Source organism: Diabrotica undecimpunctata, chromosome 2 (genome assembly GCF_040954645.1).
Source record: "Diabrotica undecimpunctata isolate CICGRU chromosome 2, icDiaUnde3, whole genome shotgun sequence".
Lineage (NCBI taxonomy): Eukaryota > Metazoa > Arthropoda > Insecta > Coleoptera > Chrysomelidae > Diabrotica > Diabrotica undecimpunctata.
Window position 1 is genome coordinate 29,048,733 of NC_092804.1, and position 22,158 is coordinate 29,070,890.

Sequence of the window (22,158 nt, forward strand, 5' to 3'; positions counted from 1 at the left end):
GGCGATGAACAAGCCAGATTAAGAAAAGCCAGATCATGTCTAGATAATATATATATTGGGGACTTAAGAGAAATAGGTGTAAGACCTAATACTTATAAATTATTTCCGAAGTTACAGATTTGAACTTAAGTTTAGAAGAAGAAACTGTTAACAGTTGTAAGACTTTTAAGTATTTAGGATCAATGATAAGCTGCGATGGTACTTATATTGCTTTCTGCGCATAGGATGACCTTTATATGATGCTATTAGGCTATGGAAAAGGCTGAGGAATGTCTGTTTTCAATCTAGAACCCGCTGGTTTCTCCTTTTTGCCTTAAGTATGTATATTACCATAAACAAATAATAAGCAAAAGGACTACATGAAACTCTATTTAAAACAAGTAAAATCAATAAACAAATTACATACATTCAATTCTAATAAATCCTTTTTTTTTTAACCTATTCTCTATCCTTCCATTGTTGGATGTAGGTCTCCCCCAGTTCTCTCCATCTTTCCCTATCTTGAGCTGTTCTCTGCCATGTGGGACCTCCTTGTTTCCTGATGTCATCTTTCCACCTCATCTGTGGTCTGCCTCTTGATCTCTTTGCGTTGTATGGACGCCACTTTCCGATGGCATTGTTCCATCGTCCGTCTTGGAGACGTTCATTGTGCCCAGCCCATTTCCATTTCAGTTTTGCTGCTTGTTCTATCGCTTCTACTGTCTTTGTTCTGGTTCTGATCCACTGGTTACGTTTTCTATCTTTAATGATATACTCAATATTTGTGCCTTCCTTATCCTATCCAAATTGGCCTGTGTAAATGTCCATGTCTGTGCTCCGTAGGTGAGCACCGGTATTATACAGGAGTTATATACCTTGCTTCGTAAGTATAGAGGGATTGTTTGATTTTTTAGAACGTAAGAAAGTTTGCGATATTTCGGCTGTTTGATTAGCTTTTCTCTGTTAGCTCTGATTGCTTATTCTAGATAGATATACTCATTTACCGGTTCTATTTTTTCTGTTTGAATAAATCCTTAATATATACAAATTAAAATACAATTAAAAATCGTGTCAAAGATACAAAAACCAGTACTTATTTATAACCCAGAATGCGTTACCAAAGGTCAATGAATTAACGTAAAACAGTGAAGAACTTATAATGGGAAGAACCCGAAGAAGAAAAATCCCTGCATGAGTGATAATAAAAAAGCTGATCAATTTTTGTATGATCGAAGATTTCGGTAATGTTATATAAAAGAGAACCGAGTGATTGCCGGTATAACTTGTATTACGTCAACGGCCTAAGAATGCAGAAGGAAAACAGAAACCGCTGAATTAAAGAGTTATAGAGTATCCCCATGAAAATCACTATAGATTTGACACTTCAATTGCAAGACGAAGGCCAAGATTCGACAGAAAATGGGAATATTTAGAAGATAAGAGGACATTTAATGGACATAACACGCAATAAAATTCGAAGGTTATGGCAAGAAATGAAAAACAATGTCCCCTGGAAGCGATGAAATAGTGGCAGATGCCTTGAAAGTGGCTAGAAAAGGATTATGGCAGGTTCTTCTTAACTATTCACTAGATATCTAAAAGAAGCAGTAACACCAACTCAATGGCATAACGCAGAAATGATCCTACTTCGTAAAAAAGGCGATGCTACTGACCTCAGAAACTACAGGCCCATAAGTCAAATTTCCCATATTTACATTATTTACAAAAATAATTACGAAACGATACAACGTGGAGTACGTCAGTGGGACACAGATGATGACAAAATACACTGAGGGCAAAGATCAGTAGGACAGATGATAACAAATCTTGTAGTCAGCGAAGATATATGCGTAGGAACAAAACCTTGGTGACGTGATTCACATAGGAAAAGATAAAAAAAACCGTTGAGCTTCTCCATCTCATAAGACTTACTTGGACAGTCTTCGGCAAGTTTAAATACATTTTCAAGTCGCTCAAAGCGCTATGGCGACACATGATTCCAAACGGCCGGCTATGACAAAGATCAGGAGTGGTCGATGCTGTAGAGAGAATAGCAACACTGAAGTGGAACACGGTAGGTTACGTGCCTCGAATGACAGATAACAGATGGACAAAGCGGATACTGGAATGGAGACCAAGAGATGATGTCTACCGAAGCAAAGGTCGTCCACCAACACGTTGGACTGACGATCTAAAACGTTGCCATAGGAATTGCATGCAAAAGGCACAAGATGGAAAACTTATGAGGAGATCTATGTCCAGCAGTGGACAAGCGAAGATTGAACAATATTTAGAAATTTATACAACGACGCCTCCTCCCAGGTCGTAAACTTTGAAAAACTCGTGAAGAAATCCAACAAATAACATCTAATTTGAGAATTTGCTCATGGAATGTCAAAAGTCTATTTGCGGCTGGAAAACTAGACAACGCAATTCTGAAAATAAAAGTAATAAAAATAGATCTATCGGAAATCATACTTCATCATCATCATAGTATACTTCAAATCTATGCCCCGACTGCAGATAGGATATATTATGACGATATATAATAGTCATACATGTGTTTAAACACTTATGAACACTTGAGACCAAAATAACTGTCACGAATTTGTTAACAATCTTTTTGAAAAATTAGAATGTAGAAGTTTCAAACTAACATTTATCGAATAAAGTTTAATCATCTCTACTGTCTTTATCTATAAATACTATTTGTTTATTGTGGCAATGCTGTGCATTTTGTATCAATTTGTATTGTTTATTTTCACCGTATTTATATATTACACGATACTGTAAGCCGAGAAATTTTCCCATAATGTATAGTAGTCTTATTATTTTATTAAATCGTGCCTCTGGAATGAGCGGTCGCCCTGTAGAAAGAAACCTGTTAGGTAAATTGTAGCATGTGGTTCGGATTATCCGAACAACAACAGCACACCGCACACACCACTCCATCCATGATAGGCTCTATGTAGCAGTACATAAAACCATAAGCAAACTTGATCGTGGGCTGTGTTTATAATCTATTGACAGAGGAGCAATTAAGAGCAATCAATTACCCTGCAATTACCGACAGTCTACCGCCACGGATAATTCTCCCATGCGGAATTCCATAGAATTAATTTATCCCGCCGATAATTTTCGAATCTTTTACACAATCGACTCAGAATAATGTTTGTCGAGTTGTTCCTATGTTGCAATTATGAGATATTCTTTTACTATAAACTGATACGAGGTGTCTACTAGAAGTAACGCATGAGATTTACGAGAGAATGAAAAAAGGTATAACAGATACACAGTATATTTAATGGACTGTAATGTTTCTATGTAAGCATAGAATAGCATTATTATAGAGACGGGCGTGAAGAAAAACAATTAAAACCATATGAAAACTGGATATTATTTTTAATCATACTTGTTGACAGATAATTCAGAATAAATAGTTTATAAAACCTGCATATAATCTTTTATCCTAATACTAAGCCTGAAAAATAACATTATTAATTAGATAATTCCAATCAAAAAATTATTACTTGCTATATATTCTGGGCTTTACATTGAAGTCAGTTTTTACGAACGAATTCCAAGTACTTCGTGTTTTCTTCTCCATCTTCTACAATATCTTGAATATGAGATATTAAAAGCATTATAATGATTCGAAACTTTTTACTAAAGCCTCTTAATCGACAAAAAACCCCGTGCAGACTCTTTACATTTATCATCTGAAATTTATCTCTCCAATGGCATTACAGCCCAAATCGAGCCTTTGCATCCTCCAAGCTGTGCCTCAAACCTTGCCGGTCTGGCGCTAATCTTCTCCAGGTTTTAACGTCTAGCAAATGTTGCGCGTCCGTTGCCACTTCATCCTCCTGCATTTTCCGTGACCTTCCTTTTGGTCTTACTTCCTGCATTTTACTAGCTAGGACTCTTTTTGGCAATCTTTCGGTCTTCAACGAACAACGAATTCTGAGATTGTACCCCATTAAAAATCTCCGTTTTCGTTAGTAGGTGCAAATATTTTCTTCGGGACTTTTTTTTGAAGACTTCCAGCTTTCGTTTTGTGTCTTCTGTCGTCACACATGCCTCGCATCTATAATATACTATTGGTATGATAATAGTTTTGTAGGCCCTGATTTTCGATCTTCAGTGTATGATTTTGGAGCAGAACACATGGGCGAGTGAGTAGTAAGCTTTGCTTTCCTTTACTATTTTTCTTTGAATTTCTGGATCTTCTGTTCCATCCGTGTTTAATGCAAATTCCAGATATGTAAAACTTTTTACAGTTTTAATATCGTCCTCTAATTCAACTGTGCGTCTGTTTTCCCTAGCTCTTGCCTGTGTTAGCTTTTTTGTCTTTTGAATATTTATTTCGAGTCCTGTCTGTTTTGCCCTTGTTTTTAATTGTAAATATATTTGAAACCTATACTCTTCCTAATAACGAAACTCCTAATGCAACATTTAATAGTCGCATTACATTTCAATTCAACACTTTCAACCTTAAAGATTCTTGTCCTGGACCCGATGATATCCCAACCATATTTCTAAAGCATCCTCCGGAATCAGCCAAATATCATTTACTTGATATATTTAATTTCATATAAATGCAACAGCGTTTTCCTTCAATATGGACACAAAAAATCAAGATATAGTGTGGAATCATACAGGCCAAACTCAGTTACCCGTTCAATGTGCAAACTTACAGAAAAAATCGTTAACAGTAAATTATTTTGGATATTGGAAAAAAATCGATCACTGATTACTGAGCAAACTGGATTTATACAGAATCGATCAACGGCTGATAACATTCTGGAACTCTTTCTTTCTTTCTCCCCTTCCTTTTACCCTATCAATGTGTCGGATAGAAAGCGATATTATGGAATCGTTTGCAACTAACAGAAAATGTACGGCGATATTTTTTTAACTATGTCATCAACTACCTTTACTTAACATATGTCAAGAAAAAGAAAACAGGTGACTTCATATGGATTTCTTCCCATGTGGGTATTTCCTGAAATGAAGAGGTAGATTTAAGTGCGCGTAGTGCAATGTCTAGTGCGGACTCGAAAATAATATTAAAGTGCGGATCAGAAGATTTAAACCTTTCTTGGACAAAAATTTTGGAAGTCTGGCATAACGAATGTCAAACATCAACGTCTAAACTGCGACAAATTAAAGAAACAGTTATAGGGACTAAACTTTTTACAAAAATTGCCATGAACAGAGTGTGGCTAACCGATTACGATTAGATCATACTAGTCTCACACACTCTTATCTACTTTCAAAAAGAACGTCACCAAAATGCGAGCACTGCAAGACAATCTTAACAGTAAAACATATCATTGAATATGACAAATTCAAACATCAACAATATCTTTATAATAATATTCCAATTAATCAGTTGTGCTAGATCAAAATAGTAATTCAAAGAAATTAATAGACTGTTTAAAAGCTATCGATGTGTTCCATAAGATAATTTTTTGTATAAAATGGTCACATATGGACTATACGGACATATAAATTTAAGAATTTTGCAGGACACTTAAAGTACATTAGAGTACGTACATTACGTACATTACATTAGAGAAAGGGTAAAACAAAATGAGAAAGGCGTGAAGTTGACTCTTTGCTATTATAATTGACAATATATTATAATTAGAAACAATGTTGTTCTATGACTACATTGTAACTTTTATGACAAAAAATCTTTGTTTGATATTTATGCCCACCCTTTTAGTTTTATCGTAATGCATTCTACGATTAAACAATATTTTAGAATCTTTTTTAAAAATAGTTTTTGTTTCTGGAATCCCTATTCGTTACCCAACGTTGCTAAGGATAACTATTCAAAATAGGTCCTTATGCAAAATAACCCCTATTTACGAATAATTGTCATAATCTTAAACATCTACTGAGACTTTTTTAACCTAGCTCATTGTCAATTGGATTATGGAGTTGTGTGTTTTTCGATTTGTTTGTGTGTGGGTCCTGCTTTAGGTGAATTTTTTCTCCTCTTCAAGACGTGGTATGGATTTTTTGGGTGGTGGCGCTGGATATGTCGTTGGTTACTAGTAATGTTCGATGGTGGTTGTTCACGGTATCCTGCGAGGGAGGTAGTCCAATTGTGGTCAGAAGAGAAAGGACCTGGAAGCTAAAACGGTTCTTTTCAGCAATTATTATTTTTTTAATAGTATGAATGTGTGACTGAATTGAATATATTAATGGAAATTTTGAGTTGAGTTGAATTGTTTCGCGTTGGGGGCAGCTGTGGCTGTATTTTCCCTATGGACAGGTATAATTGTGCCATAGAATCTGAAAACCACAGAAAATCGATCCCTTCCTGTCCGTGTGCAAAGCTTGAAGTGAACTATTAATGTGAGTATTCTCTAGAAAAGTGAAGTTGCCTCTAGGATGTCGCTGTATTCATCAGAGAATTCGTGGCTGGCATAGGTCGGCAATTTTATAGGGAGGAAGGCTAGTTTGCATTTATGTTGTCTGATAAATACATTACCGAAAGATGAGCAGGCAATTTTAAGTGTATTTTGGCCTCTGATGGTTTGTAGTGTATAACTCGTCTACAGAGAGGCAACCCTCTCAAGTATGGTGTGGATGTTCGCTAATTGATACATTAGAGCGAAGGCAGACGTTGATTTTTCTACGCCGGATCTTTTTCTAAAGAATCAGTTTTTTATTCGTCTCAAATTCTTGGCGTATATCTATGTTAATTTATAATTTTTACAACAAAAAAAGTATATTATCTTTTTTGAGATATATATTTTTATGTTTAATGATACGCAGCTACTTTTGCTTTGTTAAATTCCATATTTTGATAAGGGGAAGCTGCAGTAAGACATACATTTTAAGACGCCATTTTTCGTTTGATCTGAAAGCTGAAATATAACAAACAGTTTCGACGGGCGTACCACAAGGAAAAAGTGTTCTATATACTTTTAATAATGTTCAGAAGGATGATCTCTCTTTTTCTGTTATGTATTGACATGTTATTTGTTTTCTAAATGATTATAAGGTCTTCTAAATAACTCAATTTTCTTAATCCAGAGTAAATGTTCAATTTCACTAAATTACAGGTTTTACTCAAATTTGTATAATTTATGAGAAACGAGCTATTGTTAGCAATTTGTTTGGGTTAATTTTAAGTTCTTCCAAGAAGAATTTAATTCGGTTTTAAAGGTTTTCATAACACGCCTACTTCATGTGCAGTACGATACTCGAATACTATCATTACTCGTATATTACTTTGTAAGATGCTTTGTTTATTGTTAAATTTGAATTTGAGATTATCATACCTGTTTATTATTTTCCTTAGTGTTTTCGATATATTAAATAAAATGACCCTTTATTAAATATTGCTTTAAAATTTTAAAAATAAAAATTATTCAAAAAAAGTCCTCTACAAGTAAAAGGATTTATTTTTATTTATAAGTATATTTCTTCTCATGGGTGCTCCATTAATTCTCCATTGATTCAATGCTGCTTTTAGTTGATAATATTTCATTATTTAAATATTTAAAAGCCCCAATACCTACCTATACCAATAACCATTTGCCCCTTTCATTAAATTTGTATGTTTTAAAAAAGAAAACGTAATAATCAAGAAACTAGTACTTTTTTTCTTCATACAAACACCACATCGGATTTTTAACCATTGGAATTTAGTCAACTTAACAATGGATAATTCATTGGTGATATAAGTTCAGGCTGAATACTTTGAAAGTCTTCTAAATGTCCAGGTAGACGCGGATGGAAATAAAGCAAATTGTGAGTACCAAACGGCCGAGATAGAAGTACCCCCGCCAAGCCTGGAAGAAATTATCACGGCGATAGAAACCCTAAAAAATGACAAATCCCCGGGACTAGACAATATTGATGCAGAACTGATTAAAAAAGGAGGGCATGAACTTAGAACTAAAATACACCAATTAATGAAAGAAGCCTGGGAACAAGAAATAATGCCAAAAGAATGGAGTGGCTGTATTATCGTGCCAATACATAAAAAAGGCAGAAAGGATACATGTGGCAACTACAGGGGAATCTCACTAATCGGTACTACATATAAGATATTAGCTTCAGTTGTACTAAAACGATTACTGCCATATACAGAGGAAATTATTGGCGATTACCAATGCGGCTTTAGGCTTGGAAGATCAACAATCGACCAAATATTTACTATCAGACAAATGCTAGAAAAGTATTGGGAATATAATAAAGAAGTACACCAGATCTTCATAGATTTCAAACAAGCATATGATTCCATAGATCGCTTAAAACTGTGGAGTGTAATGATGGAGTTAGGCGTACCAAAGAAGCTGACCATGATTGCGCGAATGTGTGTCAACAATTCCTTTGCACAAATTAGAATAGGAGGCAAAACTTCAAAGGCTTTCGGCATAAGCACCGGACTCAGACAGGGAGACCCGCTGTCCCCATTACTATTTAACCTAGCATTGAATATGCAATGCGAAAAATCTATACCAGAGTCAAACCAGACATAACTGCCAGAGGAGCAAAGATTATTCTCGCATTTGCAGATGATGTAGATGCAGTAGCACAGACAACACTGGAAGTTAAGGATATAGTATCGAACTTTGAAGAAGCAACACTAAGCGTAGGCCTGAAAATAAACGAAGAAAAAACTAAATACATGGTCGTATCAAAAAAGGAACGACAGCGAATAAGACAAAACATTACCATAAACGATCATAATTTTGAGGTGGTCAAAGAATTCAAATACCTAGGAGCAACAATTACCAGTGAAAACACAGGAGAACGGGAGGTTGAAATACTAATACTGGCGGGGAATAAATCATTCTTTGCCATTCAACATCTAATGAGGTCAAAGTTTCTCTCAAGGCGTGCCAAAATCCAAATGTACAAAACCATAATACGACCAGCAGTGACATATGGAAGTGAAACATGGACATTGAGAAAGAAAGAAATCAATAAGCTATTAGTATGGGAACGCAAAATCCTGCGAATTATATATGGTCCTTGCAGGGACAGCGTGACAAATGAATGGAGGAGCAGATACAACAATGAAATAGAGACTCTCTTCGGGAAAGGAAACATCGTAAGATACATAAAAGCCAATAGATTAAGATGGACAGGCCACGTGGTACGGAGTGATGACGACAGACTGATTAGCAATGTGTTTTGGGAAAGACCAGATGGTAGAAGATCGACAGGAAGGCCTAGAAAAAGGTGGAAAGACGCAGTCAGGGAAGACCTGGAGAAGATGGAAGTAAGGCCATGGGAAATAATAGCACAGGATCGGAATCAATGGAAGGCAATAGTAAACGCGCCAAAAACTCACGAAGAGTTGTAAAAGCCAATGATGATGATGATGATATAAGTTCAGTAGATATGTTACTAGCTTAACAAGCTGGAATCCTGGGTTCGATTCTCGGCACTGACACCAGAAATATTTTAATTTCTATTTTAATTAAGCCGCTACTGTGTGTCGGTGAGCTACGTTAGTGGTCGTTAAGTCATGTTAGTGGTGTGATAAATATTATGCTTTCGATACATTCTTATGTATTTTCAATTCTTTTATTTTTTGGCGTACGGCAATTCGCATCTTTGGGGTCATGATACAATGAATAAATTGTATTTAGTAACGTTTGCAACTTATTAGCTGGCCCTTTAATAGCGTCGCCTACAGCTAGAATAGTTATGTCATCTGTGACGGTAACAGTAGTATTTCTTCTAACTCTGGAATGTCCTACGTACTTAATGAGACTGGACCTAATATGCTTCTTTGTAACAATGCAGCTTATAGTGTAGCATTTTTATTCTCCACTCTGTATATCATAAGAGTTTCGAGAGTTTTTTTTCGAATTGCGTCTCAAATTCTTCAAAGATCGACATTCCTGAGGCAGGATTTGTCCCAGTATAAGCGGCGCTGGTACTGACAAACCCGATACGATGCTTGGGTGCACCGTTGCCTGATATGGTTGTATAAAATAGCGAAGGATTCCCATTGGGATCGTCTCCTGAAAGAACACCGCTTTGTCAATGTAGGTGTTGGCAGTTTTTGTGTTTTAATTTTGAGAAATCTATTCTGGTTTCATTGTTAAGGTATTCATCAATTCCATCGATTTTTACTTTGGTCCAGGACCAGTCTTGGGATGCAGTTCATCCTTCTTCTTTTTTAGGTACCGTGTCTGTATTCAAATGTTGGTCATCATAATGTTTACAACCTCCTAAAACCGTTCCCTGTCGGCTGTCTGTGAAATAATTCTTTCAGCAATGAAAGTTTCTTTCGACCAATGCATCTCCTTCCTTCCACATTTCATTGTATTATAAGGCAAAGCAAATGGTATTTGGGTCCTCTCATTATATGACCGAAGTATTCGGTTTTTCTTTTCTTTATCATGTTTGTGAGCCAGTCTTCTAAATTCATCATTTTAAGAACATCTTCATTGGAAGAGTGCGAAACGCATGATATTTATAGGATCCGTCTCTAGCACCACAATTCGAATTCTTTTAATTTGGTAAGAATTGTGGTTTTTAATGTCAATATCTCACAGCCACAGGGTACCACACATAACATTTCAGGACCTTCTTGCGAATATGTATCGACAGGTTTCTGTTACATTAAACTAGTTTCCAGATCATTAAAGCCTTGCGTAATATTTCGATCCTGGTTATTATCTCTTCATTACAATTTACATTTAACCAGCTGCCGAGGTAATTAAAATGGTTTGCGCGTTCTATCTCCTCTCCATTAAGTGAAAGCAAACCTTGATCTATAATAATCTTTCCAACCGCCATCCACTTTGTCTTTGAAATGTTAATTTTACAGCCTCTACGATAACCTGCTTTACTGACTAGATTTAATATTGTCTGGAGATCTTGTAAGCTTTCTGCAAGAACGGCTGTATCGTCAGCATGTCTAGTGTTGTTGACTACTTTTCCACCTAGTCTTACTCGCTCTTGTCTGTCATCCAAAGCCTCCCTAAACATTTCTTCAGAGTATAGATTAAACATACTGGGTGACAAAACACAACCCTGTCGTACTTCACGTTTGATGGGTAGTTTTTCAGTACGACTATCTCCAATTTGGATAGAGGCTACTTGATTGTAATACATTTGAAATACAATATTTGTAATACAATGATTGTAATACAATAATTTTAGCAATCTTGTATCATAGTGGTCAAGTCCTGCTGCCCGAAGACAATCGAAAAGTGTATCGTATTGTATCGAATGCCTTCGCGAAGTCGACAAAAGAAACATAAACGTTCTTTCAGAACTCACAGCTTTTTTGTAAGAGAACGCGCATACAAAAAGTGCCTCTCTAGTTCCCAGACCATTGCTAAATGGTCTAATGGTCTAACGGTTTTGTATATTTCGTAAAAGTATGTGGCTCATCAAACTGATTAGTCTAAAATCACTGCATTAAGGTAAGCCTGCTTTTCTTTATTCTTATTCTTATTCCTTATTAGAAGGGTCGGCATATGTGTAACAGGGGTATATTTTTTCTTGTACCTATGCCTAGTCATTTAAAAATAAATGCATGTGTATTTTCTAGACGTTTAGAGGGGGGTCTTTAAATCTTTTGCATGACCACATTTTTTGTATTATAATATTTGATTTAAAATGGGACGTCAATAGCATCAAATGCCTATTTTACAACTTTTTTGTCTTGTAGTATTTGTATGTAAGATTATTAATTTAACTTTTTAATTGCAATATTACTTTTTACAATTATAAAGTTTTTTATTATTACTTTTAAATTATGAACAGAAAAGATATTAATTTAAAATCCGTAAATCTGTTTTAATCTGCTTTAATTGCTGCCTTCTAAGAATTGCAAGGCAAAACAGACGTTAAGAAAGATGTTATTAGAGACATGGGGAATCTAAAAATTGCATTCCACAACATATCTCCTTAACTAAGCAAAATTCTTAGCGAATTGGTTTCAAGTACTCGTACAGAGTATATCGGAATAAAAAGGAAAAGACAGTTAAGATTTGATTTCACGTACAGTGCCTCTGTGTATCCGCTTATACGTAGGTATTTCGCCCTAATAGGGCTCATCAGAGACGGTTATTCACAGTCATTATGAACGTGAAAATAAATCTTTTCTGTCTTAGGAAGCAACACTAACATGGCTTCGTATAGACGCAAATAGCGACATCTGATATTAAAATCCATAAACTAATTTTCGAAACCAAATTCAGAATTTTCTATCCATCCCTATTAGATCCCATGTCTCTAATAACATCTTAATCAACGTCTGTTTTGCCTTGCAATTCTTAGAAGGCATAGATTAAAGCAAAATTCTGAATTTGGTTTCGAAAATTAGTTTACGGATTTTAATATCAGATGTCGCTATTTGCGTCTATATGAAGCCATGTTATAGTTGCTTCCTAAGACAGACAAGATTTATTTTCACGTTCATATCCACTGTGAATATGCGTCTCTGATGAGCCCTATTAGGGCGAAATACCTACGTATAAGCGGATACACAGACGCACTTTACGTAAAATCAAATCTTAACTGTCTTTAAATTAATTTAATTTAAAAGTATTCAAAAATTAAATCCTTCTTTCTGTCTACAGGCTCTACATCGTTTTAACAATTGAATACCGAATATTTTGAAAAATCGAGTGCCTGTCGAAATGCATTAGCATTTATATAGCATAATAAACATAATATTTCATAAATCCCCAAAAACAAATGTCTATTGGTTTAAGATCTGGACCGCGCGGTGCCCATTCAATTAGCGCATCGGGCCTTATTAATATCCATCATCATTCTGGCTTTACAACCTTGCGTGGGTCCTAGCCTCCTCAAGAATTTCTCTCCAGTCGTCCCTATCCATCGCCCTTCTCTGCCAAGCAAGTATTCCCATATTCATATCCAATATGCTGGATATTGTTAAAATAAAAATGCCCTAACCTTGTCGCTATAATAGGCTGGAACACAATGTTGCAAAACTGCATACTCTGTCTGATCGCTAACGACATATCTTCCAAATAGAAAGACATCTTGTTTTCTAACATTAATAACAAATTTTCTCCGTTTAAATTGTTAGGAAGGAATACTGGCCCTACTAAACTAACAATTCCATTTCAAACGGTTACTTTAAAATTACACTGATGGTGATGCACTTGATGGTTTACCATTAGGATTTAAGTCGCCGCAGACATGAGTATTGTGATGATTAGTGACTCCATTTCCTGTAAAGGTTGGTTCATCTATGAATAAAATATTCTTTATAAAGCTTACATCTTGTCTATTTTCTTCTAAAAGCCAATCACAAAAACCTATACATTTGGGATGGTCTTGTGGGAGTAATTCTTGAACTGCTGTTACAAGGTATAGGCGAAGTAATTGTTTCTTAACAATTCTCCATACTTTCATACGCCATACCTCTAATTCAGCAGCTAGGACACTTATGCTTGTTTTTGGATGTATTATTTTAACTGACATTTAAAAAATGGGCTGTATCTTCTAAATTAATTATTTTACAAACAAATACCAACAGACAAAAAAGTTTCTAATCCAATATTATACAACAAAAAAGTTGAGAGGAAAAATTTGGTAATCCCCTCTAAGTTAGGCCAAATCCACTTATTTTCATCCTTAAAAATCGTGTGATCGTTAATTTATGACCAATCTAATTGTGATACCCTGTATAATAAAACCCTGATACCCAATATCGTCTATACTTATCAACAATAACAAAATAAAATTGTCTCAAAGCATTACAGATTATATGCCCTAACAACTATATGTTGGAACAAGCAGTTATTTTGCGAATATAATACCAATTTACCGAAATTCTTTTATTTTAACTTTTTTTAATTGTAAATATGAAATTAACATTGTTTATGATGTATGAAATTATTTGTAGGAAAAACAAAAAATGTTCCAATATTTAGTTGTCAATTATAAACAATTAATTAAATGGAAATTAATAAAAAATATATAATTAAGCCACAAAAGTAATTCGGTACACCATAAAAAATGTTGCTAATTTCATATTTACAATTAAAAAATATTAAATAAAAGAATTTCGATAAATTGACATTATATTCCCAAAATAACTGCTTGTTGCAACAGAAAGTTGTTAGGGCTCGTATATCGCAAGATATATGATCTAAGAAAGAAATGAATTTACTTTTAGCAGACAAATAACAAAATGAGAACTAAAATATATATATAAATTTTAAAATAAACTTCTAAGATTTTTTACAATTACCTAATTTATTAACTTCTTTCAAATCGCTTTCGAACACAAGTCCTCAATTAAAAAAACAAATGCCGAAATTAACTTACCATTTTATTTCCATTCATATATTATTACTTTTAAAAATTTACATATAAAACAAAAGAGATCAACTTAAGCTTAAACAAAAGTGTATCTAAAGCTAACTTTGTCGCAAGAGTTATTCATAATGAAATGTTGTCGATTTGATAGCCTCAATTCATTTCGTTAAGTAAAAGGGGTAGTAGCGGTATTAGAGTTTTACATTTTCATCAATGCACACACATCCCCATTGTCCCGATTACTTATCTATAAAAACACTTAAATCCGTTAAATCGCGGCGCACAGACACCAACGTAAATCTCGAGTGTTTAACCTAAAAGTCTGCTAGGCCCAGTTCTAAATTTCGGGACTTTAAGCCGCATCTGCCATAATGGATTAGGGTTGAGCCTCGCGACTAGAGCCTAAGTGCGAGACGAATCCATGGCCCGCTGGATCTGACAGCGAATGGTCGCCTTGCCCCTCTCTCCCCCTTCACACACCATAAGCATGACCCTAATCTAGCTGGCTGACAGTTCAACAGCTGCTTTCCGATAAAGCTAACCATGGACGTTTGAGTATTAGTCGGCCAGTGTCTGGTGTTTTTAATTTATGAGTTTTTGAGAGTTTCTAAAGTTAATTAGACATTAATCACTGTCTATTTATTGGGATTTTTATCGGCGATTGTGTCTGTTGTGAGAATTGTTTTTTGATTAAAAACATTTCAGTGCTATTGAAAAATTTTATAAGTGTTGGTGATATTTCATATGGATTTTAGTGGTTATTTTTAAAATATGAAAATATTACTGGTGAGTACAGAAATAATAAAGCCATATTTCCCATAAGACGGATGCTTTAATAACATTAAAAAATATTTTTGACGGCATTTTAAGTTATTAAAGATAACTTAAATTTTCTCTTACAACTTTAGTTACAAAAATTTTTCTAATATTTTTACTATAACTTTTTCACGTTTTACTTGTTCACTAAAACTTTTTAGTACATTCCTGTCAGAAATGTCTTATTTCTAGGATTTATTGTTTCAACATTTACTTAAAAATAAGTCCTGGCTGTAACATCTTCAAATCCCTGAATTAACACTAGTTATATACTTAGATACGTATGGATATTCGGTAATGTTAAGCAAAAAGTTAGGGCAAATTGAAAAACTTGACATGAAATGAATTTCTAATAAATAAAAAATAAAAAACGATTGTAATTGACTAAATTTATCGTAGGAAACAGTTTAGACTAATTATACCTTTTACCAGCATTTAAGTATATGCAATGCCTACACTGTTGCACTCTTTGCTATACATTTATTTTATTTGCAACAAATATTTTCATCCCATAATTTATCTTTCTTATATTATCCTACAAAAGTTTACGTGGCTTGTTTTTATCACATTTTATTTAAGGACTACCACCATATATTCACCTTTAACTGCTTCTAACCACTTTTTCCGTAGTCTTCCTCTCTTCATTTTATCCCCACCTCCTCCAAAAAGCACCTTTTTTACACAACGTTTCTCTGGCATTTGGGTGATGTGACCTAACCACCTGATTTTCTGTGCTTTGACTTTTTGTACAATTAGGGGTTGTCCATACATCTCCATTACCTCTTTATTTGTTCTTCTTCGACAGTTTCCCTCCGCCGTCCTAATTTTAGCTACCCTACATACATTTTTTGCTTTTAGAATATTGATTAATGAGCCCATTGCTCTACTTCCTTTTAAGTCTCTTTTTAATTTTTTTTCTTCTTCCCCTTTATTCGTTATTGTTACACCCAAATACTCGAACTGGTTGACATTTTCAATTTTGAAATCTTTTCCTCTCGTTTTGTGTGACGAATTTATTGTGTTCTGTCATCTAACCACGAATTTCCATATACTTTGTTTTCGCTTTATTTATATGCAACCCAAATTTTTTTGCTTGCATCTGTTTAATTTCTCTGGAGTATTTTCAAGAAGCAGTCCTTCTTTATTCCTACAAAAAATTGTTTGCGTGTTATTTGTTTGTCTGTTTCTCTTCAATTCTTGATAGAAATTTTTTATTGCTAAAGTAATGCCCATTGTTTTTAATTTTCTTTCCAAATAATCTCTCTTTTTTTTTGCCTGCAGATTCTTTTAGCTTTTTTCCTTTTCATCTCATGTTCTGTAATTGTTTCTTGGGTTCTATTATTGTCTTTTTCCAACATTGCCTGATTTCTTATCATTAGTGTCCTTTTACATTTCTCGTCGAACCAGTCTTCTTCTCTCTTCGCTCCTGTATTGCCTAATTATTCGATTCGATTAGTATTCGATTTTACTCCAGTCTTCTTCCAATGCATCAGACAATAAGTTGTCTTCCTCTAATCTTCCTCTAACAACCATATTATGTTATAATCGTTAATTTTTTGTGCCCTTTAAAATAATTACATTATTTTACTATCGACAATAATTTGCGCGGTATTCGCTACGTGCGTGACTGACGCGACACCTACCGCCTTCATCTGACAGTTTGGACCTACCAATTTTCAGGTTAAACATATGACATATGTTTGACATTGTTAAATACATGCGAAATTGACAATTATTAATAATTAACTTTTTAATTATATTTTTTCAGTTTATGTACAAAATAAATATAGTATTAAAAACTGGGTTTCTCAAAATTTATTATAATATATCTTTTCAACCACAAACGGAAAAGAAAGGGAAAAATCTAGTACTGACAAATCAAGTTTTTCACGTGAAAGAGCAGATATTTAAAAACAGTAATAGTAAAAGTTATGATATAAAAACTAAAGTCATCAGGCACTCTGCATTTAGCCTGAAGCCTTATAAAATATCATTTAAGGTAAATTATTTAAATTTTTCCTATTTCAATTGCATAAAAATAAAGTTATGTGATATTAACTTTTTCATTTTTTAAGTAGCCTATTTTCATAGGCTAAACTCTTGCTCAGGAGAATTAAAGGAATGATAATGACTCAATTAAATTAAATTAAAAAATTTCTTTGTCTGCCGGGAATCGAACACGGGCTGTCGGACTTAGCAGAGCTACCGATCTATGGTCTATGGCCACCACAAAAAATCACTATATTCCAGTGCTAACACACGCGGATCCGAAACATTTGCCCTATCTAAAGCAGATGAAAATATTTTATTGTGTCAAACAAATTCTTGTATCATCGCTTCTTGGCCTCTGGCTCAGATTAAAGTGAAGTATTTGTTCTTATCAGCTTAATATCTGATACGTGATACGCCCCGGCCCACTTGGGGCCCGTATATTAAATTAGTTTTAATATTAGTATAATAAAAATTATTGAGTTACCAGTATATCAGAACGAAATAATCTTGTGTACCCTTACTGACAGTTTAAAAAATGTGCTGACTTTAAATTTAATATCTTCATTAAATTATCTCAATATACCAAATATGTAAACCAATACTATATACCAAATTGTAAAGTATTTTGATGTAATAATATGTATCTTACTGTCTGCGCAGGTCCGCCCACTAATAACCCTTCGTGGTTGATGCGGGTATATTTGTGTAAATAAAAAAATTGCCAAGAAGACTAAATTTAGGCCTACGTTATAATTTAGGTCTGTAGTATCAATGATAATGAATATTTTGCTTAATTAAATTTAACGTAATGTTAATCTGTACACTCTACAATAAGTCTGTTATGTTTTTCATTAATGGCTTTTTTTACACCTATTAGTTGTTTTCCTTCTGGTGATAAATTGTTAATTACTCCATGTTGTGAGACCGCTCCCGTAGGAAAAATGTTTTTGATTCGGTTTCTTTGCGGATTTTTGTTCGAAAAGGTCCCGTTTAAACAAATTTAAAGGGTGCTGGGAGAAAGTTTTGGGCAGAAATTGTTTAAACAAATTCCAAAAATCACCTTTTTTTTCCGAAAAACATTTTTTTGGGTTTTTGTGTCATTTTAAACAAAAATGGTCTTGTGTCATTTTTCTCTAAAATTGATGGTTTTTGAGTTATAAGCGCTTTAAAATTTGAAAAATGCGGAAATACATATTTTCTAGGCTTGAAAACTCATATGTTTATTATTACTGTTGGGGTTGTTAAGTGTTTAAATTGAAGATTAAAATTCAGTTTCAAGATTCTGAAGAGCAATCAGAGCTTATTCGATATGTTGCCCGGCACCCTTCAGACCTTTCGATTTGTTTGAAGGGGACATTTTTGAACAAGAATTGGCAAAGAAAACGAATCAGAAACATTTTTCCTACGAGAGTGGTCTCACAACATGGAACGTTAACATACATTTATTTTTAAATTAATAATTATGAAATAGCTACTTAAATCTTTCACTTTATTACTATCCAATTGAACGCCGTAGTCACTACATTCTTGTCAATACAAAATATCCAGGTATTTATTGTATCCTTTAATATTGAAAACAACGTATAACGTAACTACTTGTATCTTATCGTATTTATACTTAACCTGTCTTAATTATATTGATAAAATATAAAATTTTAATATTTTACTGATAAAGTTAATAAAAATTTACAGCTAAGGCATACAATTTTAAACTAATGTAAGTATGTTTGTCAGCCAATAATAATGGAATCGTTATTGAAAAGATACGTCTACGATTCTGTTGGACTGACAGATCCAAAGAGCATCTGCAGATACTTCTGGGTCTTTTATAAAAATATAGTAACAGAATGGTACAGGCGATAAATCTGACAAAAATCAAAATTTATGTTTTCGACCGAGTTAAACAAGCACAAATCACTACATATAGATCATAAAACAATGCGACTAGATATAAATCATAAAGGAAGTGAAAACCCAATAAGAATATTAAAGAAGTATTAATACGACTTTTTTATTTAATATTATGGGATATAGCCAGCCACTACGAATTTTCCCGTAGTGATATTAATTCGCATCCAACTAAGAACGCTAAAATGTTATGTTTGATCTCTTTTCTTCAAGGAATACGAACCATGGGCTTTAAAACAGAAAGATATCAAAAAGATATATGTAATACTGCTTTATAGGCCAATATTACGAATTAGTTATACTATGCGGAAGTTTCAGAAAACTGAACACTACTCAGTTACTGCTAAATACAATTAAAACAAGGAAAACAGCCTATCTTTGACACAGATACGCCACGCCGAATACGAACAGTTACAACTTATATCAGAAGAAGATATATACAGCAAACGATACTTGGACCATAAAAAAAAACCTTGCCAAAGAAGTATAATGAGGAATTTGGCATCTTCTTCTTTGTAATGTGAAATGTTTCTCGATCGTCAGCTAGATGAAACTATGTCTATCATCTAATGTAACGTATCCAGGACAGTTGCTTTCTTCCGACCCAGCGGTTTGCTTCGATTTTGCCCTGAATAATCAACCGAAGTAAGCGATATTTAGGTCTTCCTATTATATGGCCGAAATATTGGACCTTCCTTATTTTGATGATGTTGATCAATTTTCGCTCTTTGTGCATGGACTTTAGCAACACGTTCGATAAATATGTGTGCTGGCCACGAGATTCTGAGTATGCGATAGTAATACCACAACTCAAACGTTCTAATTTATTAAGATTTTTTATTTTTGTTGTCCAAGTTTCACATTTCTGTCTGATTGACCCAAAGAAAGCATTTGACAGAGTAAGACTGTATAATAGAGAAGTTCCCCTAAATATTATAAAAACTGTCGAAAACATCTACCAAAACAACAAAATGGAAGTCAGAATAGATGGACAACTTACAGAGCCTATAGAAATAGGCAGCGGAATAAGACAAGGGGATTCATTGAGTCCCATGCTCTTCAATTTGATCATGGATGAAATCATCATGAGTTAACAAAGGAAGAGAATACGGAACGGGAAACAAAGAAATAAAAATACTATGTTACGCAAACGACGCAATATTGACAGCCCAAGATGAATATAGTCTGGTCCACAGATTTAACATAAAATCATCATAAAAGTCATAAAAGTTCCTATCGGACTAGTTATTATAACCAGTGATATTATAACACCATTTTTTTTTCAAATAATAGCAATACTTAGTTTAAAATTAATAGGGGCTTTTCGATAATATGTCAGTATTGAAATGGCCCATAAAATACTTCCAAGCAGGGCGACTTAACTAACCGACTTTTCAGATATATTATAAACTATAAAGTAAAGTAATAGTGGAAAAAATACAAAACATCTAGTAAGTGATAGCTAGGTACGTCAAATGGATTTTTCATGCAACCATTTGTTTAATAATTACTTAATATAAACACAAAACTAGCTACAATAATCGCAACCGTCAGTAATCAGCCGTTGACAATCTGTCTAATTATATGTTATACACAAGCCTTTTAATTATCCCCTCTGACTGTTTTATCCAAAGTCTATTTATGATTATAATTTATAGTGTTATATCTCTCACGAAGTGAAGGCCTCAAACATTATAATTTAGGACAGAACTTCAAGCTGTAGGCGATTTTCTAGTTTTCCCATTTTCATTTCCTCGTTTTCTTCTATGGGACAAATTGTCTTCTGATATAATAACCATCTATATTTTTATATTAAAAAAAAACTTTTATATGCATGATTTTCAATCTACGACAGGAGCAGAACATGTTGAAAAATCAACAAGATACTTTCCTAAAGGACCGTCGCATTCGATATAGTAATGTATAAATTATTTTTAAATTGCAAGCACTCATTGGATCTGCTATTAAACACTTTTAAAACGATTATAATACTATGATCTATATAAAGTAATAATGATTACTTGTCACTAATAAAGAAGAATTCCAGGAATAAATGGAATATGTAACTTTATATAAAAGTATTACTAATGCTCGTAACAGTCACTATTATTCAATTTATCCAACTCTGCCCAATAGCACTCCTCACCTAATATTTTCTTTTCCCAAATCATATGATTCCACTATTACTAAAATTAAAATTCATCATGGTTGCTTCCCAGCCCATCTATTTAAAATAGGAGTATTTCAAATCCCCTTTTGTGAGTGTAGCAACACTTCAGTGGGAGACTTAAGTCCCATATTTTACGAAAGTACCAAACACATGGCACCATCCACAGAGCTAAATTTTTCTAGAACTTTGAAATAAACTTTTCAATCAATTAGCTAATCCTTGTAATTTATTTAAGTTTTTTTGTTTGTATAAATTGTTTTGGTTATAAAAACTATCTTCCTACGTTTGTATATATTAACAAATCATTAACTAGGAGATTGTCGTAATAAATTAGTCATTTTTTTTAAAGCGATGTGATATTTTTAGAAACTAGAAAATACTTTTCAAGGACTATAACTTTTTTGTAAAAAAATAGTATATTGTTTTATTAGGAGTGCAAATGATACTTTTTGTGGCGAGGCTGTACGTTTGACATTAAGCCGAGGCACAAAAAGTAATTTTTATTCCGAATAGAACATACTATTTATTTTTCAAACGTCGAAAATAATTTTTATGTTACTATGGTTACTTCTATTGATTGTTATTTAAACAAATAAAAAAAATTATTGATTTTTGCGCTACTCGTTAAGTTTTGTGAACGTTTGTGCTTATTGTCGCCCAAAAGTAAGAGTACAGATTATGTCTGATTCAGAAGATACCACGGGATCGCGTATTCCTCCAGATATTTTGTGTACAGCAAAGACTGTAACTGAAGGATTGTTGCATATCAAGTTCACTGCGGTTTACGAAGCTTTTGAGCTTTTTACACGTTTGTGCCTAGGCGTAAAAGTAACATTTTTATATTGTCAATCGCGTCACAAAAATTAATACTTTTGTTACGATTGAAAAAAGTGAATGTGGTGATGCTGACTTTCGAAAAATACATTGCTTAAAATCCTTCGTGAAACTATTTTAGTTGTTCTTTCTTTTTGGCTTTCCACTTCTTTTGAAAGAGATTGTAC

General features: G+C 33.7%; 1 protein-coding gene and 1 pseudogene across 1 annotated transcript in view; both read left to right on the forward strand.

The window, feature by feature from the left end:
- LOC140434371 (homeotic protein antennapedia-like) overlaps positions 1–22,158 on the forward strand; it is a 929,636-nt gene that overhangs the window by 318,157 nt on the left and 589,321 nt on the right.
- LOC140435325 (U2 spliceosomal RNA) lies at positions 17,420–17,599 on the forward strand (annotated as a pseudogene).